Source organism: Mus musculus, chromosome 2 (genome assembly GCF_000001635.26).
Source record: "Mus musculus strain C57BL/6J chromosome 2, GRCm38.p6 C57BL/6J".
Classification (NCBI taxonomy): Eukaryota; Metazoa; Chordata; class Mammalia; order Rodentia; family Muridae; genus Mus; species Mus musculus.
The window spans coordinates 107,307,419-107,327,021 of record NC_000068.7 but is presented as its reverse complement, the minus strand read 5'-3'; the positions used below and the strand labels follow the sequence as shown (position 1 = coordinate 107,327,021).

Genomic DNA, 19,603 nt, shown 5'->3' with positions numbered 1-19,603 from the left:
ACTCTGAAAGAAGTTAAAAGTGGTCTGCTTTTAAAGTGGTCTTCCCTATGCCTCAGAGAACATGTTCTGCAGAGAGCTCCGTAAAAGCAAACCCACAACTTAGACTGCAAGCATGAGCTTACAAACAACTCTGAGGCAAACTTGTCTGTGTTTTTTCTTCCCTGCCTGCTCTCCCCATTCTTGTCTTTACTAATTTAAGAATGAGGAAACAATGTTCTGTACACATCTTTGATTTAGGTTTTTATTGTCTTCAGATGCAGAGTCTTAATTATACAGCAACAGTGCTGAATTTACAGCAGAGCTATGGTTGATGTTGAATTTTCACATTACATAGCTATGATACATACCTTATAATAACAGTCAGAGCCATTCATTTAAATGTAAGAAGAGATGAGTATGTATAAAGGAAGTCCAAGTGATTACATACAACTCACAATTGAGGGTACTACATCCCAGGTCGATGTCCTAACTCTATTACCAAGATGGAAAAGCCATAGTTTGAATTTATAACAGGGACAAGAAAATACACTGAAATCAAAACCACAATGTACCAGCATTAGCACAGAAACATGTACAACGAGCATACACAAGCACCCTGCAGGTACTATGTCACTCAAAAGGTTGTAATTTACAGCTAAATAAATCATTGCAGAACCCAAATTCATTCATATTTTTTTAAGTACTGGTCATCTATAGTATGCTGAATCTGTCCTGTTCTGGCAAACTGAGTGTGTCCAACAGAAAAAGAAATGTCTTTCTATTTATAGTACTAGATTGTTATTTACATAGTCTCAATAATATGATGAAAATATGATTTAGAAACAATTAATTTAAATCTTTAGATATGACCAAGGATAACTCTGGAGTTTCACTGTAATCAGACTACAGAAATGAGGATTCAACCTTCTGAAGAAGAAAGACTTTTAATGACTACATCGGCTGCAAACAAGTAGGGATTTCTAACTGCATGTAAGTTTTAAATTCACTGTAATAGGACCTTTCTGAAGAATTTGTAAGTGAAGAATTTGAGAAGCAACAGATCTTACTTAGCAGAGGGAATAGACTTAAAGAACATAGCATTGCATTTATCAAGACAATAGAGTATTGAATTTGAATCTTGGACCATTTATAGAGTCTAAAAAATTATTACTAAAGAGTATAAATTAGCACTTGAATAAAATCATTTTTATAACAGCCTTAACCCAACAGTTAAAAAAAAACCCAACAGTTAGATGTGTAACAATTTTAGCAGATAAAATCACAAAAATCAAACGCTACATTTGTCATTGACTTTAGAGATAACTGTGTTTTTCATGAATACCAAATATGCAGCCCAGTTTCTAGGCTGTTTCCCTTCTCATGACCAGGGTAGGCTCCATTAACCAAGTATGTCTATTGTTCCTAGTGTGCTCAGACCAGAGCTTTCAAATAATTCTACCAACATCATTTCAGATAAGAGTGATGAAATGAAGGAAGTAGAACAAATGCAAATAATTTATTATCTTAGTTTTATGTAATTAAAATCCTCTTTTAGTTACTGATAAGTTTTCATATTGAAATTCAGCTAAGATTTTGTCCTAAGCTGGGTGCAGAAGTGCTGAGATGAACAGAGGTTTAAATGGTAGGCATAACTGAGCATCCTCCATGAACAGTTCCCATTCAACATTAGGCTTTATAGCATGAGTCTTCAACTTCTTACTTGCCAAGAACTTTCTGAAAAGCCATATAGAATATTCCAATGCACAACAAAGTGATCAAAGCTCCAATCACCAGCCCCAATACCTTAATGGAATAGTTCTCTAACCAGCTCACCACCAGACTCCAGGAAGCAGAAACCACCAATAACCTGAGAACATTAAGCACATACAGGTCCTTATGACTGAAGTTATGACATTGATGACAGGTGTTTGTGTGTGTGTGTGTGTGTGTGTGTGTGTGTGTGTGTGAGTGTGTGTAATTTTGGGTTTTATTCTAATTTAGTGTTCATTAGCATATTGTAGAACTGTAGACTCTGAGGAGCACCACCATAGGGAAAACAAAATCAAACAGACAATTTTTACTTTGTTTATTTCAATATGTCAAAAACTGAAATAATTTCAACTATTGACTAGCTATGATGATCCTTTGGGTAATTTACTATGAACTATAATTTCTTCTAGCTAACAAACATATGTAGCTCTCAGAGGTCTCCAACAAGTCACATTTGGAATCTAACTTTATTCAAAGGCGAAGATACAGTAAAATCTCTTTGACATATCTGGTTATAAAAACTCCAAAAGAAAAAAATGTTGTGTATTTCAATGACTTCTCGCGTTTCCCTTTCCAATGTATTTCAATGTTCACTATTTACCTTTTATAGGTCATTTTAGTTTATCCCTAACGATTTTAATGTTATTGTGAATAAACATTATTTAATTTAAAAAAAAAAAAAGAAAAAAAAATGTTGGCTACTTCCTCCAAAATGACCTATATTAAAATAAACAGAATGAGGTGGTTTGTTTGTTGTTGTTGTTGTTTTGCTGCATTAAATTTTATTCAAAAATCTCTCCTATTTGCTTGTAATCCAACATAGAGCTGGGCAGCAATTTGAAACTGTCCCCTGTCAGTGTATCAGCACAACATAAAAGGCCACTCAGTGACTTTGATGGCTGCAGCTCCTGCTTTCTCACAGAGCATAGTGTTGTTCATGATGAATCATAAATACCGAGAACCATGTCCTGGTCTGGCTTATGAATGTCTGCACAGATTCCCAGTGACAATCCTTTCTTACAGCTGTCTGAAAACTATAATCAGTAAATTAGTCAAATGGAGAGTACCACTCAGTACTCAGTGCAACTGTTCCTTCAGTACCACAGGAACCCAGACCTGTAAATAAAGCAAACATTACCCAAAGCAAAGGAAAGCAGACGCTAAATGAGAAACGCTGGAGTAAGAATAGAACAACATCAAAGTTTCTCATCCCTATTTCCTGTCTATCCTTCAGATACATCAAACTGTATCTGCACTCGTGTGTGTGTGTGTGTGTGTGTGTGTGTGTGTGTTTTCTTGATGAATTCTCTGTTTTTGTCTCTTCTGAAAGAAGACATATAAACAGGTTCGAAAATTTTACAAAGTCACTATTTTGTTGATTTTTTTATGTTCTAGACAAGAGTTGGCCTAAAGGAAAACATCAACCAGTTATGAAAGTAGCCAGGGCCCCCTAGGGAGAGCCGGCATCTGTAACCCATGCCTCACTGAGCTGCCCACTTGGATGAGCAACTCTTGCTCATAGACCTGAAGACAGAATCTTCCCCTGTAACAAACTGCCACTTGTGGGAGCCCAAATGCAGAAGAACAAACAACAAAATAATCCCATGGGCTCCTATTTTTGGAAGCAAATGTTGTATCAGAATCATCCTGGACACTGTATCAGAGATAGTTATTTAATACTAGAGACTTCCTAGCTTCCAACACATCAGCATAGAGGACTCAACTACATTAAAAAAATAATTCATTTCAAACCCAATGTAGAATCCTTGAGTAAATTTTAATAAGAGTCCAAAAGGATAACCATGCAGCCACTTAATGAACATATGCCCAAAACTAAATGCATTCTACAACACCATTAACTACGTATGTTCTAGTATCTCTTAATATCAGATGTGTCCCTCTCGGGTTCAAAAGTTTAGTGCAGAGATTTAAAGGGTATTAAAATTTTGCTACAATTGACACCTAAAAGAGAGAAAAGATCTGATTTAATAGTAGTGTGAAGTGCTTAAAATAGGACCTGGTGAAGGCTATGTGACTTTGAAGCTAAATAAGGAGGGAATACTACAATTGCAGATTTCAGTTTGGTTAGTCTCTGTGTTAGCAGAAAACAGCTTCTCCAAAAACGTATCTCATGCAGGATGAGACAATTTTCTGATCAGAGTCTCAGAAGCTAGTAGAAACTGTTCTGCTGTTAAAAGGATCCATGGTGGTGACTCACACAGGTGGATGCAGCTGTGTGAACAATGGTCACAGGATCCCTGGATCCCCACAGTCAATGTGAAAAACAAAATGTCACACTATGCCTTTTTTTTTCTCTAGGAAGAGACTCTTGATTTTATGGGAGATGAATACTTCTATTAAGAGTCCCCCCCCCAAAAAAAAAAACCCTAGGTTCCTGCAAACCAACACCATATGACTAATGTACCTAGCTACTGACAGCAGTTATTTAAGGAGCAAAAATGAGTAAAACATAAGTAAAAAAAAAATCACTGTATTTGGCACTGGTGTAGTGATTCACACCTTTAATCTTAGCACCCTGGCAGAGACAGGCCAGGGATACATAGTGAGACCTTGTCTCAAGAAAAAGAAATAAATCAACATATTCATGTTGTCTATGCCTTTGGGAAGTCTGAAAACAGTAAGCTAGTAAACAATGGGGACAAAAATCCTTTTATGACATTTACATGCAGTCAAAAGTTAGATTAGGATAGACAAAGCCAGAAAAAGAGAAGCACTGGACAGCACAGAAAACATGCATAGGAGAGTGAGAGGAGAGATCAATCAAGAACCAGGAAGAAATATCACAGCCCTGGTTATCTCTACATGCTAAATCCTCCCCCTCTTGTAACAGCCAGCTAAAATGCCATGAAAATGCTTTGACCCATGTAGAATTATCCTCGCTAAACTCCCAAAGCTCCTTATCCCAACATCTCCTGCCTGGTACTAGAAGTATTTATAGACATGACACCTTCTCTCTTAGACTGTGAAGAATGAACACATCTTGGTGCTTCATGCTTGGGACAAGCAAGGCATGTTATTTAGTATTTTCAGATGCATCACCCTAGTAAAATTCTTTTAACAGCCCTGTGCAGTGGGCCTATTTTGTCACTTGGGAGGACAGGAAAACACATCCCAAAGGCCTGAGTATTTACAGCAGTCTTATTTTTACAGAGGCCAGTAATGGAGACAAGCATCATTTGTGAGCACAGGGGCTGCTCAATAAAGCCTTTCTCACTGGTCTAGGAGACACAGAAATGTCTACCAAACACAAAGGACAAGATCAATCATCTTGTATTCCAGGCCACTCTCTGAAATGCAGCCCAGAAAATAAAACAACATCAAAATGACTGACGTGATCCTCTATGGGCCACCAAAATTCAAGCTACAGAAGGAGCAAAAGAGAAAAAGGAAATGGAAGCAATGAACCATCTTCTAATTTGTCCTTGGGTGGGCTCCATAAAAGACACGCATATTGTACATAAGAACGGGCTGTTCTCAGTGACAACAGTACCCTGCTGCATTACACAAATGAAACTCAGGGAATCAGATGGCACCACAAGCTTGAATAGTTTATCACACGAACAGTAGCATGCTATCAATTCATAAGTGTCAACTGCTTAGCCTCTTATTGTGAACATTTCTTAGCTGCAGTCTGAATGAGAAGAACCCATAAAGCTTATGTTAGAGTGTGGGACACCAACTGCAGCCACAGTCAGGCACTTCAGGGGCTTTAGCAAACAGCCCTAAGGCATTATTTTCTTTAAAAAAAAAAAAGCCACTAAACCAATTCTGATATATCCACCTATTCTGCTAAGTGTATTGAAACTGAAGTCCAAGAGATGTGACTCACTTCAGATTACACATTAGTCTCTGACCTAAAACACTATTTTGTATTCATTTCTAATGTAGTCTCTAACAAACACTAATTATAGCTGAGCGTGCTGTGTTAAAATGGTGCATTGAAACAGTGTAAAAAGTCACTGAGGTCAACACACAGTTTTCTGTATAAGGTCTTTTTAATACCTGTTAAATTTTCCTCATTAATAAAAGTGTTGATTTAATCAGTGTTCTTTTAGATCTAAAGGCTGGTGATCTCATCCATCAAATATAATTGTTTGCTATGTACCTGCATCAGACACTGCAAGGAATCCACCAGATGTCTATATTCTGAGACCGGTTTTCAAAATTTGCAAGTGGGACTACATAGCCATTATTAAGTTACGAATCTTGAGATGGGACTCCATATGATGTATATGGACCAAGTGCAACCTCAGGGAAGGTACACAGGTCAGGTCAGAGGAGAGAGGACTGGGGGAAGCTTAAGTGCTTGCTGTTTGGAAGAAGAAAGCCAGGGACACAAGTAGGTGGTCAGTCCCCAAGGGAGACAAGGCAAGAAAGCAGATTCTTCTCAGAGCCTTCTAAAGGAGTGCCGTCCTGCCAACAGTGTCATTTTAAAACTTGTGACCTTCATAATGTTAAAATAATAAACATGTGTTGCCTCATATTACTAAACTTGTGATATTTTTAAGCAGTAATAAGAAATTAACAGGGAACTGAAATGTGCTTTTGGTGCCATTTATGTACAGCTGTGCCGCGGAAGGAAAAAAATGATCTTTTGTAAGAATTACTGATTTGATATCAAAAGGTAAACAGTTTCTATTGCTAATAATGATTTTTGAGGAAGGGTAAGAAACGTTTCAATTATTCACTGTGGATGTAATCATGTGATGTTTACAAAAGCAAAGCAAAGTCATGAGAACGATAATCACAATAAGGAATAAACAGTGAGTCCTTATTGCAGGCTAGGCTCCACAGTAAGCACGTGACAGGTGCCATTATACCTTTCTGCAGCGTGCCCCGATTTCACTGGCCCTCCTATCTTTGCCTGCCCTATCATTCTACCTGCTATGTAAAGCAGCATTTGACTCAGCAAGAAGAACAATGTGGAGATGGAACCAAGATAATAGTTATGATTCGATAATGTTTGTCAAAAGAGAAGCCCAAGCTCAGCTGCCCTGTTCAGAGCACACTCAAAGTTGTAACAGTGAAATAGTAGGCAGGGCCTTTCTTTGGTCTCACACAAGTCAGCAATATCCCAGCCTCTAATTCTTCCAGTGCAGAACCAAACACTCAAGCCCCTCGTTGAAAAGCCATCCCCTCCTCCTAGTTAAGAGCAGGCACATACAGAGGGGGAAAAAAAAAAACACCTTCCAGATCTGCTTACAGGGCTGTTTCTGTGAGGAGAATCTTCCAACTGCTTAGCTGGGACTTACTATGTTGCATTTTAAAGAGAACAGGATGAGAAAGAAAACAGTGATGAGCTGCACACTCATCTTTGACTCAGTTTCCCCAGAAAGTAAAATAAGTGGAATTCCACTATTTTAATCTATAGGTTTCTCTCTTTTTAAAAATTTTATGTGTGTAGATGCCTGCAAACATTTCTTAACATCATACGTATGCAGTCCCTGCAGAGCCAGAGAGAGTGTCAAATCCAGTCCTAAATGCACAGACATATAGAAAGACTTTCTTCCAGTGTGATTATGCAGGTACTGGGTTTGAATTGAACCCATGTCTTCTGAAGAGCAGCCAGTGTTCATTACGACTAAGATATCACTCCAAGATCTAAAATCACTATTAATGAAACTATTGAATCTATGCCTTCCTACTAGATCATTCTGCACAATATGCCAATGCTAAGCTTACAAAGGTTATATCTGTGGTAACCATCAACAGTAGCACTACCATGTCCTAAAATACCAGTCACAAAAATCAAACAGGCAACCTTTCATAATAAATATCAGTGTGTAATCATAGAATCATCTATAAAGAATATATCAACATTTGTCATAATTCTCTTGCTTTCACTTCACTCTAATAACGTGTCTCCAGCATCCTCCAAACATGAACAACAATTCTTTCCATTATTTCATTATTTCAAAAAACAAGTGGCAAATCCATTTAATGACTAACCAACTCTACTAGGGGACAAGTCTCTGTTTGGAAGCACAAGTCCAAATGTCTAACTGTTATATCATCATGACTAAGCTGATGAATACTGTTAGCAGGAAATATTAGTTTAGCAGGAAATGGAATGAAATAAGATCCCTGGAGCCTCACACCGTGCATTCAAAACCACTGCAAGGAGGAGGAAATTACTGTTGTTGGAGTACAGGAGAAACTGGCTTTGTGGGGCTTCATTACCTCCTTCAGTAAGTGAAGATGTCCTGTTTTACACACATACACATGCATACACACATACATCTACACATACACAAAAATACAGTTGTGTGTTTTATATATAGCCATTGCAGTGATTAAGTGGTGAAGTATTTTGGCAAAATATTTTAAGGATATGTACTTAACTAGAGTTCTCTTTGGATAGCAATCTGAATACTACTACAAAGATACTAAGGCAGCTTCTAAAGCAAATATCCCACTGGGATTAATTCTAGGAGTTCTGCCAAAGTATAGGATGCAGAACTACTCTGGCAATATTGTTGAGATTTCTATGTAAGAAGAGCAAAAACTCACAGGAAAAAAATGTCAAGATAAAGATGTGTGCAAATTAATTCCCTTTGGATCTTCAAGCACACCCTAAAGGATCTTTTTGACTGGAAGTAAAGCTGGTGAGAGAGGGTAAGAGAGGGGAAGAGGGAAAAAGAGGTGGAGACTCATGGAGAAATAAAGGAAAAAGGAAAGGAGAAAAGAAACCTACATAGGAATTCAGAAAGAAATGTAAATACAACTACAATGTAAAAGAGAAAAACCACTACAAAGATGAGAGGACAAGAGTGGATACAGGATGAGGGACAGGATACAGGTAAGTGGAACCTAACTGTAAGCGTGCATAGACATTAGTTTTAGGTTCCAGAGACTACAGCTGAAGACTTCAAAGTCAAATGTAGAAGGACAGTTCTGTGCACTCACATTTGCTTCTTGCTTTAACACTCACACAAAAGTACGCACAGTAAAATTGTCTTCTTAAATTAGCATCTGTGAAAGTTCTTGAATGAAAACTGTAGCTCAGATAATTGTCATGTAAAAATACTAAAATCTCTTAAGTGTTTATACTTTCAATTAGTAACAATAATTTCATTTACTAGTTGCCATAAATGAAACCCCTCTAGGTGCCATTTATGGGTGTTTTTTTTTAATCAAAGAAGATCTTCATTGAATGGTTACAGGTTTACCTATATGTTGGCATGGGTGTCTACAGAAATCATCAATGCTGCTATCAAAGTTATAACTTGTATAAGAGATGAAATAACCTGTGAGGAAAAAAGATAAGAATGATGCATAGTTAATCTGAATTTATTTAGGAAAGAAGCTATACCCAATTAACTTTATAAAAGTCACAAATCTACTTACATATGCTCAGCTCATCTTACATAAATTCTGAATTATATTGGTATTCTAGAAGTATAAAGAAAAATGATATATCCAAGTCATACAATAAATTTAAGAATATGAAATGAATTTAGGATGGAGCTATAATCAATCAGACAATGTACAAAGAACAAGATTTGCTAAAGAAAATGTAAGCTAAATTAGAGAATAGAAATGAGAAAGATTCACCCATCCAGATCTACCAGATACCCATGAACACACACCAGCTATTAGGCAAGATGAACCATGGATGCACAAGATGCCTAAAATAGTCCTCACTCCTTTTTTTTTTCTCTGTTTTTTTTTTTTTAGGTATTTTCCTCGTTTACATTTTCAATGCTATCCCAAAGGTCCCCCATACCCACCCCCCCAATCCCCTACCCACCCACTCCCCCTTTTTGGCCCTGGCGTTCCCCTGTACTGGGGCATATAAAGTTTGCACAAACATATCATATCTTGTAAGGCTCGGGGAACTTATGGAAGGGAGGGCAGAAAAATTAAATGCCTGAAGAATGGACTATGGACTATGAAATGCCATCTTCTCTTCAATTAAAATCACAAGCTCAGAAGCGCTGTAGATCTCACCACCAGAATAAGCAATCAGCCATCAGGCATGGATGGAGGGCTCTACTCCTCACTGGCAAACAGCTTACTTCTTATGAATTCAGAAAGGACAGAGTCATCACTCTCTGTCATCTGTTCCAATAGATTAAATGAGATCTCAAACAACACTTATGAATCTGAGAAAGTAAAAGCTGGGAGGGGTGGTGGGACTGGGGGGGTGGGGAGATAATGGGGAGAAAGTATAAACAGAATACATTTTATCCATGAATAAAATTGTCTCAGAACAAAACTAATAAAGAAGTTAAGAAATATATTGCAGGCCACCAGTGGCCAGGGTAGAATGGAGACTGAGATATAGTATCCCCTATCATCACTAAATCATCACTGATTCATTCCATAGAGGAAAGAGCTACTTTCGAATAGCTTATACTTATAATATAACTAACTAATATTTGTTGAAAATGCAATTGAAAAAGATACCCATCAATATCAAAAAATATCTATCAAAGAGAATCAGATATTTGTCTAGTAACCGTCAAGATGGATCACCTATCAGAGAATATGGAATAGATATGCATTAAAGTAGACTGAATCTCTATCAACATAGATCAAATCTCCATCAAGATAGATTATCTGTTGAAATGAAGCCAATATTTATCAAGTTATATCTGATATCCATCTAGAGGTAAATGGATAATGCAGAATGGGCTAAATCTGTGCCCCCAAACAGTATCTAACAGTAAATTGAGAGCAGCTGATGGACACAATACAATATGTAAACATATCATGATCATGGAAACTAACCAGAAACAAGAGGCACCAAAGTAGGTGATTCTAATTCTCTAAAATCTACAAGTTGGAAAAAATGTAAATGACAAAATAAGTGATTTCCTTATTTTGATCACATGGAAAGATGGACTATGGACAGCAAAGGATTGAGTTGATGAGTTATGGAATTCCAGTGCATTTTTCTTAAAATTTATTTAATTATATACTTAGATGGTATTGATATTATACCATGCTGAATTATTCAGAATGCCCAGCACAATAAAACTGCTATATAAACGTTGTTAAACTGTCTTGTTTATAAAATAATAACCAGGATAAAATATCAGTACGTGTTCCACACATATGTATTGTTTGCAAATATATTTCATTCACAGTTGGTTGACTTTACCAGTGTTGCTCCCACAGGTGCAGAGGTTTGTTTTCATCATCCACAATTTAATCTCCATATATCCAGATCACATTAGGTGCACTGTTTTCTTGTGAGTATAGAAATTTGACGCTGTGAGAAACTTAATTGCTGATGGTATCCACAAAAATGGTTGCTTTTTTTTCAGTTATTAAAGAACCACAATGCTGCCCAAGTCCTGCCTTCATCTTATAATGGCTATTTAGAAATGAAAGGCAACTCTTAAGCATGAAAATGAAATATGACAAAGGAAGCAGGCAACATCATTTATGAGCAAGAACAAACTATTTAAAACTGTGGGAAGCAAAGAAGACAAGTGCACAAGTATCTACCCAAGCGAAGCAGGACAGATAATTAAGTAGCTATTATTATATGAGGATAGGTACAGATGAGGTTTTAAAATAAATAAATAAATAAATTTATCTTCTTCAGCAATTACTCTTTCAAGAGCTCTGAAAAATTAGTTAAGAACTTGCTACCCCTATATTAGGAAACACACACAGAGACCCACACATATATGTATGTATCTCACATGGAAGAAGAGAAGTAAGCTAACTCTCATTGTTACATTACATGCACATCAGAAAACTCTCGAAAGCTGGAGAAATGGTCAGAGGTTAAAAATCACTGACTGTTCTCCAGAGGTCCTGAGTTCAATTCCCAGCAACCAACCACATGGTGGTTCACAGACATTTGTAATGAGATCTGATGCCCTCTTCTGGTGTGTCTAAAGAGAGCAACAGTATACTCACATACATAAAATAAATAGATCTTTAAAAAGTAAAAAAAAAAAAAAACCCAAAAAACAAAACAAACAAACAAACAAAAAAAAAACCCTCTCTCATCATTTCATCCAAAGAGTAAAACACATTTGTAACCACTATGACTAGATAGGTACACAGAATTTAAACAGAACTATTATTGATGACAGTAATAAGCAAGGGTACATATCTAAAATCATCTAAAACTGTACTACAAAATGGGTACTGTACTTAATAGGCAGCTCTGAACTATCTAGCACAATGTACCATCTCCCAATTCAATGGTACATGGGCAGAAGATGAGGCTATTGACATTCACTGAGTAATAGTAATCACATTTTCCACATGAGAGAAGATAGAACCAAAGTTGAACTTGTATTTTCTAACCAGACATCTCAGAAAATAAACATTAAGTTCACAGAAGAGAGCAACATTTTCAGTTTAAATCCAAGGCACAAAGAGGTGCCAGAGATTTATTAATACAAATATTTATTATATTCTAATAATTGTTCTTCAACAACTACAAGAAGCCACAATGACTCACAAGCATATGTAACAAATATATAAACATGCTTACTGTGAAATTCTTGTGTAGTCAGGGTAACCTGAAGTTTAGGCAATACCACTACAAGTATGTCTCTAGACTAAGAAAGGTTGCCAAAACACACATGAATCCTAAATGTCTCAAAGCTTATAATTTGCTCAACTCAAAAATAAGTGTAAGAAATGAGACCTAATATAGATGAAGATAATTTTAAAATACATTTTTATGAAATATTATATCCCAAAACACATATAATCTAGAAACTATAAATATATTAAAGCTCAAGGGCAAAGAGCTGTGGGGATAGACGAAGATGAACATTTTTTTTCTATGCATCACTTCTATGTCAAGGGACAATTTATCTATAGTATTTCTTATGGGAAAAATTCTTCATGAAAAAGATATGGGAATAAGCTGTTAAGAACTAAAGAAAAGGGCACTAATAGTTCATATTTCTGTCATCAAACAGTAAAGGCTGTCTAAACTTCCAGAATCTACAATCGGCCATGTGGCTTGTTAGCTCATTAAAGCATTAATAGAAAAACAAACAAAATACAGAAAGATGTTTGAGAAGTCCACCCATCATGTTTATCCTATCTAACTGCTTCTAAGCTCAGCCCCATGTGAAGCCCAGGCTATCACACTGGATTTTGAAGATGGCTGACTTCTCAGACATTTGGTTGAGGCAGTTTGGAGAGAGTCAGCCAAGAGTATACCCACTCACTGACACATATAGACATATAGACACATATAAGAGTTCTGATGATCTCAAAAGAACCAGCCAAGGGAACTGAGCCAAACTGCCAACACACAAAAATCACTACACTCTAAAGTGGGTTGAAACTTGGAAAAAAAACAACTGATGCATGTGATAATCTAACTTACATTGAAAACCTTTAACAATCTGAACTGGGATTTATGCTGTTATTAATGCAAATTGGTTTCATCAGGTGCAGAATTAATTTGTATGGATGGAGGTCTATCTAGTAAAAAGAAAGAAAGAAATCTAGGTTATATCCAAAGTTGATTTCTGAAATATAAATAGGAAAGAGAAATAATAAAAAGTTAAACTCTAGAACTGCTAGTCTCATAAATTGAAGACTAGTCTCATATAACCAATGATATAGCCTCAGCACTGAAACTGAGTTTTGGCATTCATCCATGGCTCAGGAATTTACATTGAATTCATGGATCTTGAAAGGATACAAGGGATTGTTCCAAGATACTGAAGATTTGGTGGGTACCATAGCATCTTTTGACTACTGATCTGTCTACCCAGTGGCAGAGCTATTACAGCTTGAAAAAGTCAATTCCAAACACACCGAATGAGGCTTGAAACCCCGAAGCATTTTCATAATGTGTCTACCTAATTTTGCATATTAATGTGTTCTAGTTTCCTTATTTGCTTATTTTAGAAACTGTAAAGTAGCTCTTGGCTTTATTGCCTCTTCACAGAAGTGACTGGACCCTGAAAACACTTAAGTATGACTGAGGATGTTAAGTCCTCTCTGACTAGGTTCACTTAGAAAAAATAGAAAATATAGGATAATATAAGTTGGTTCCAATTTTTTTTAAAAAAAATTGCATTTTTCTTTCAACAATGTCTCTGTAATAAAAAAGAATGATTGGGACCAGTTTTAAGTCAATTCTTCCAAAATTGGTCATCAACAAGATGAGTAGATAATAAAAACATAATAAGGAATGAGGGGCTGAAAGGTTAAAATGAGAAACATTTGAAAAGATGTTCCAGGGTCCTTCAAATCCCTTCCAAGATTCAGGAAAAGAATTTAAAAACAATGGCCATGGGGATAGGGGACCTAAGAGTATGTTGTTACAATGTCATACTCATGAAATTAGACAGACAGACTATTCTTCAAGGGCATGAGTTCATTCCAGAATAAACTGTTCTGTTTCCAGAGTACAGTACAAGCATAGCATTTGTCTCCTTAAAACTCGGGGTCTGTGCAACTTGACTCTCTTAACCAGGACATGGGCTTCAGTCTTCCAGTGCTAATGTGCTGGCACATGGACACAAGCAGGAGAGACACATTAATTCCTTAGCAGTAACACACCAATTCAGTGAAAAGTTAGATAATCCTTTATGGCAAATATGAGGAAAAGGAGCAAGGGGGAGCAGAGGGGAGAGGAGAAAATGGAAATAAAACCTGTGTTCAAGTATAAAATCCTCTGCCAGGGACCTTCCTATGAATCTTCTCAGAGACATGCAGATCGCTGGTGTCTGAGAACACTTTCTGTCTTGAAACTGAGTAAAAGGCCTAAGTGATGATGTGGTGGAGCTAAAAGAGACAAGGCAACAGAAAGGAGCATCTCCAGCCAGACTGAGAAAATGGACCTAGAATTAACCTGCTCTCCATGACATAAATGAGAAGGAATAGGAGACCACTAACAAGAGGAGGGGGAACTATTAGAAACAAATTTGCCTTGCCTTCAGCTGCTCAAGCAACATTTGTCATTCCAGAGCAATTTACTCTATGAATAGGCAAAGCTGAGGTCAACACACAGTCATTCATTCTGTTATTGATAATATTTAAATGATTCATGCTGCTGAGCTCAGGAGAACAGCAAATGATTTCCCAAAGTTGGTTCTTGCTGTACTAGATTCATTATTAGTATGCTACATCCTATTGTGGAAAAGGCAATCTCAGAGAAATTAAAATCCTTTTATTTACCAGTGATCAACTTTCTCTTGGAAGTAAGAATAAAAAGAGGCCTAAAAACTATCAATGGATATGTGAAAATAATTATCACATATCCGTTTATTTAAAAAGTAGTTGAAGTTAAGAAATATACATTATGTTGGAATAACCAAGAAAAACTATGCACAGTGAATGAATAAAATTTTGTAAAGGTGAAAAAAATCTTACCAATAAGATAAAAATTAAACTATGTAGCAATAGTAAAAATAAATGGTAGTGATCTACATCCAGGGATAAAGGCAATTTAGATGATAAACAAATGGCAATTGCTATGAGGTAGGATAAAGATATGTAGAAAAAGGGGAGCTGAAAAGAGGCTTCTTACAAACGCTTTATCCCTCTGATCTGTTTTATATATTAAAAACAAAATGTAGTTATATTATTATAGTAAACCAGTTATTGAAATAACTCCTAAGGTTTTTATTACAATAACTGTGGCTTTCATTTTCACTACATGCCATCATAGTTACTTGGGGTCATTATATTAGCCTATATTACTATATTACTGTCATAAGATAAACATACTTCAATAACACTCTTTAAAAATACATGGAATTGAATGTGTAGCATTCAAAAAGCAATGAGCAAATAATGTCTTCAACCTTCTCAATATAAAGGCACAAGCTAAATCCTCCAAGAATGTGTGTGTGTGTGTGTGTGTGTGTGTGTGTGTGTGTGTGTGTGTGTGTGTGTGTGTGTGTATTTGTGTGGAGGTCAAAGATAACCTTAGTGTGCCATTCCTTTCAACTTGGTATTCACAGGGTTTCTTGTTCACTGCTACATTGTCAAGGTAGCTGGCCCACAACCTGTGGGGAGTCTCCTGTCTCCATATCCTATCTTGCCGTAGAAGCTCCAAGATTACAGGCTAGTGTGGGGGTTGGTAAATCTGATGCTTTGATCAAGAATCTGTGTGGGAACACTGAAGGTTATGTTTCCCAATTGGTTCTTGATATATCAATAAAGATGCCAGCGGCCAATGGCTAGGCAGAAGGCAAGACTTGCAGGTTCCCACCGACAGGCTAGAAGAGGAAAGATTTGCCATGCTTTGGAGGGAGAGAGAGCCACCAGTCATGTGAGATCTCAGATGGAGTAGCTCTTGGCCACTTCCCCAACTAGGCCTGAGGTAACAGGCAGGAGATTACAAACACAACTAAGTTGAGGGCAAATTTAGGAAACTGGGCAACTAAGTTGAGGACAGATTTAGGGATGTTGAGCTAGAACTAAAGGTAACTGAGCAACTAAGCTGAGGGAAGATTTAGAGGTGTTGAGCTGGTGAAAGTGAAGGTAAGTGCATGTTAGCCACAGGAAGATTTAGAGGTGTTGAGCTGGTGAAAGTGAAGGTAAGTGCATGTTAGCCACAGGAGGCTTAGATGTTCCCAGCCATTGAGCTAAAAAGCATAAATAAATAAATAAATAAATAAATAAGCAAGCTTGTGTGTGTGTGTGTGTGTGTGTGTGTGTGTGTCTGTGTGTGTGTGTGTGTGTGTGTGTTTCATCCTCGGATCTGAGGGAACCAGGTCAGTGGCTGGTAGTGCAGACCACCGGAAATTTAAAGCAGTGTTGTAGAAACTACATGGCACAGGCCAGTGCTACCATATTGGCTTTATGTGGGTACTGAAGATCTCAATGCAGGTTCTCACTCTTTGGTGGCAAGCTCTTTGCCTATTGAGCCATCTCTCCAATCCCAAAACACCATAAATTGTTAAACCAGATAGAGCACATCACATCCCTTTGGATCTCCCATATTACTAAGTAGCAGAAGTCAGGGGAAATATGGCATTTAGCCTCCTCTAATCTAAATGCAAATGTAGGTACTTTCACAATAGTTGATTGGCCTCTTCTTTTAAAAAATGGCATAGAAATAACAAGCACATATTATTCATTTTATTCATTTACATTCAAATATATATACATATATATACACACACGCGCGCGCGCGTGCGTGTGTGTGTGTGTGTGTGTGTGTGTGTGTGTGTTTCCACCAAAACCCTCTATGGCTATAGTATATGGAAAATCCTAAGCACTCCCTCTTCTGAGTATCTGAAACGGTTTTGCTTTTTGTTGGTTTGTTTGCTTGAACACAAACATGTCCATTGTCTTAGTAGAGTTGGGTGATGAAAACTTGCGGCCATGTTGGGCCTAAGGTGACTCTTAGCTGGTTTTCCTCCAAGCATCCATAGGAAATAACAAATTGTTGCAATGTGATGAAACTATAATGTAGCAGGTTTGGGTTTTCATCACTCATTCAAATATACAAAGACAAACTAAGTATTGATGACTAATCTAGATTTCAACCTTTTGTCCCTGCTATCCATTGTTGAGAAACCAAGAAATACCTATAATTCTGATTTATTTAAAGAAGTACTATCAATATATAAATTAAGACAAAATGCTATTTTATTTAATAATAAGCCCTCTCTACTGATTCCCCAGTTATTTATTTGATCATTTGCTAAAAACTAACATTTGACAGCTCAAATGACCTGAGGGATCAGTGCTAGGGCAACATTGAACCTACTAAGAACATGTGAGATCTTTAATAAGACTGAGTCAGTTGATTTCATAGGACTTTCCATTAAATGTCTGAGAGTTGCCTAGGACACTGATCTTGAGTTTGTGCTTTGAAGCCATCCTTATGGCCAGAGTTTCATCGTGGGATGATTTTACTACTGTTCTATGAAGAGCACAAGGTTTACTTCTTCATGGCGAATGGTCCAGTTTTTATAGGTAGCATGACTAAGCTGAAATAGACACAGTACTTAGTAAAATCACATGTTCAAAAAATATTACGGAAGAGAGAAGCATGACTGATGAAAATTCATTCTAAATGGCTAGTAGGAACAGAAATGACTGTGATATCAATTTCTCTAAGGGTAAATTGAAAAAAAATTCCTCTGTTTTAAGTATAAAGCTTAATACTTCTATTAATAATTAAGCAATTATTGGTAATCAATGTTAATTAATAGTTATCTGGTGTCATAAAATCCATCCATTTGATTCCAGAAAAAAATGGTAAAAACTATAATCAATTTATAAAGTCAAAATCCAAAATAAAAGTTAAAAGCAATTAGGCTTATACATGTGTATTCAAATGCATTCACGAGGAGGCGTTTTCTTCTGAAAGTGTAACAGCCAGGGAGGCAAACATTCAAGTTGTCAAAGTTTTTTCTGTAGTCATTCACATGCAATTTGTAGGCTTCAAAGTATTTCCCCAAGCACTAGACTGTTGTATGATACAAAGTGATTTACTAGATAAGAAATGTAATCTACTTAATGTAAATATACAATTCCAAATTCCACTCTCTGGTTAGGTGAAGATGCATCTTAAATGCATTTGCTTTCTTCTAAAGTGCTTCTTTAAAAGAACATACCAGCAGTTGTTACGTTCATTGTGTTTCAGAAGCTGTAAATACTTAGATGCCCACCTATCTCTAATTTACAATATTAAGAAGAATGTCTAACTCATTTCCTCCTTTATAATGTATTAACAAGCAAGTCAACTGTCTAAATAGCCTCAAATATTAATGGCGTGCTGACTAATTTAGGACAACAAACATTCTCAAGTCTACAGATACTTCAGATAGTTTCACAAAAATAATGTAGAAAAATATCTTACTTTCAAGATTTTGCATCTAATAAACAGTATATCATATTTCAAAGGCACAAGTAGTTTCTATTTCCTAAAAAAAAAAGCCAAGAACTACCAGAAAATGATGTTTTTTTTAAAGTTAAGAGTATTTCTCCAGTACAATAGCTAGAAGCTAGATGCATTTGATTCTAATGGCTTGAATGAAGCAGAATTGAACTGATGCTCCACAAGAACAAGCAATTCAATTCACTTGGCTTTGATTTATTTATTTATTTATTTATTTATTTATTTATTTATTTATATTTCCTGACATGACCAAGTGTTTTGGCTTTAAGAGCAACTTCAATTAAAGATAATGTTTGTTTGGCTTGGGTGAAGATTCAAACCAGGAACTTTAATGTAAGTTCTGAGATACTGAGAAAACAAACAAGGTACTCTGAGGCACACTTCATAGAAGAGTAAGTAGATGGTTCTTAGAGTAATGATAGCAGGAGAGACCTGAAGATGCCATCACAGTTGCATCTCAATATTGGAAGCCTTATTTCCAAGACAGAAGATCCAGAGATGAGAACACTTAAATGGAGGTTTAAAGGGAATGAGATTACTTTAAGAGAGAGCTTCATTAGATGAAGATTCACCACCATAGTCAGCCATGACCAGGTCTAGAATTAGGAAACAATTAGAAATGATGGCCACCAAGGGTATAGCATGAGAGAGTGTCCTGAAGATATAGGCTCTTTTTCTCCAAAGGAAAAAAAAAATGGGATTTTCATTGGGGTCAGGAAGTTTGCACAATGCCCTGTAACTTAGCCTGGTCTAAGCTATGTCCCACAGGACACTGGGAAGATATTACAAGCTTACCCTATAGCTGTAACCTTCAAGAAAACAGCATAGCATGCCCATCAACTTTCTGTTCCAAAAAGAGACTGTAGGAGTGAGGGACATGCCCTGCTTTCTAGAAGAGTGAGAGAGGTATATGGAATTTCTGCAAGCTAACAAGACAGTGTCTTGGAACCAAATGGAAATCTGAGCAAATGCCAGTTATATCTTATCAATGCAGAATAAAGCCTCCAGGAAACTCTACTAAAATTTCCCTCA

At 36.6% G+C, this 19,603-nt stretch overlaps 1 protein-coding gene across 1 annotated transcript in view; it reads right to left on the bottom strand.

Annotated features, from left to right (window-relative positions):
* Positions 1-217: 217 nt before the first annotated feature.
* The window catches only part of Kcna4 (potassium voltage-gated channel, shaker-related subfamily, member 4), a 36,216-nt gene continuing 16,830 nt past the window's right edge, over positions 218-19,603 (bottom strand). The window contains exon 2 of the mRNA XM_006498812.3: positions 218-19,603. This exon is cut by the window's right edge and continues 13,275 nt beyond it. The gene's annotated coding sequence lies outside the window, so the exon portion shown is untranslated.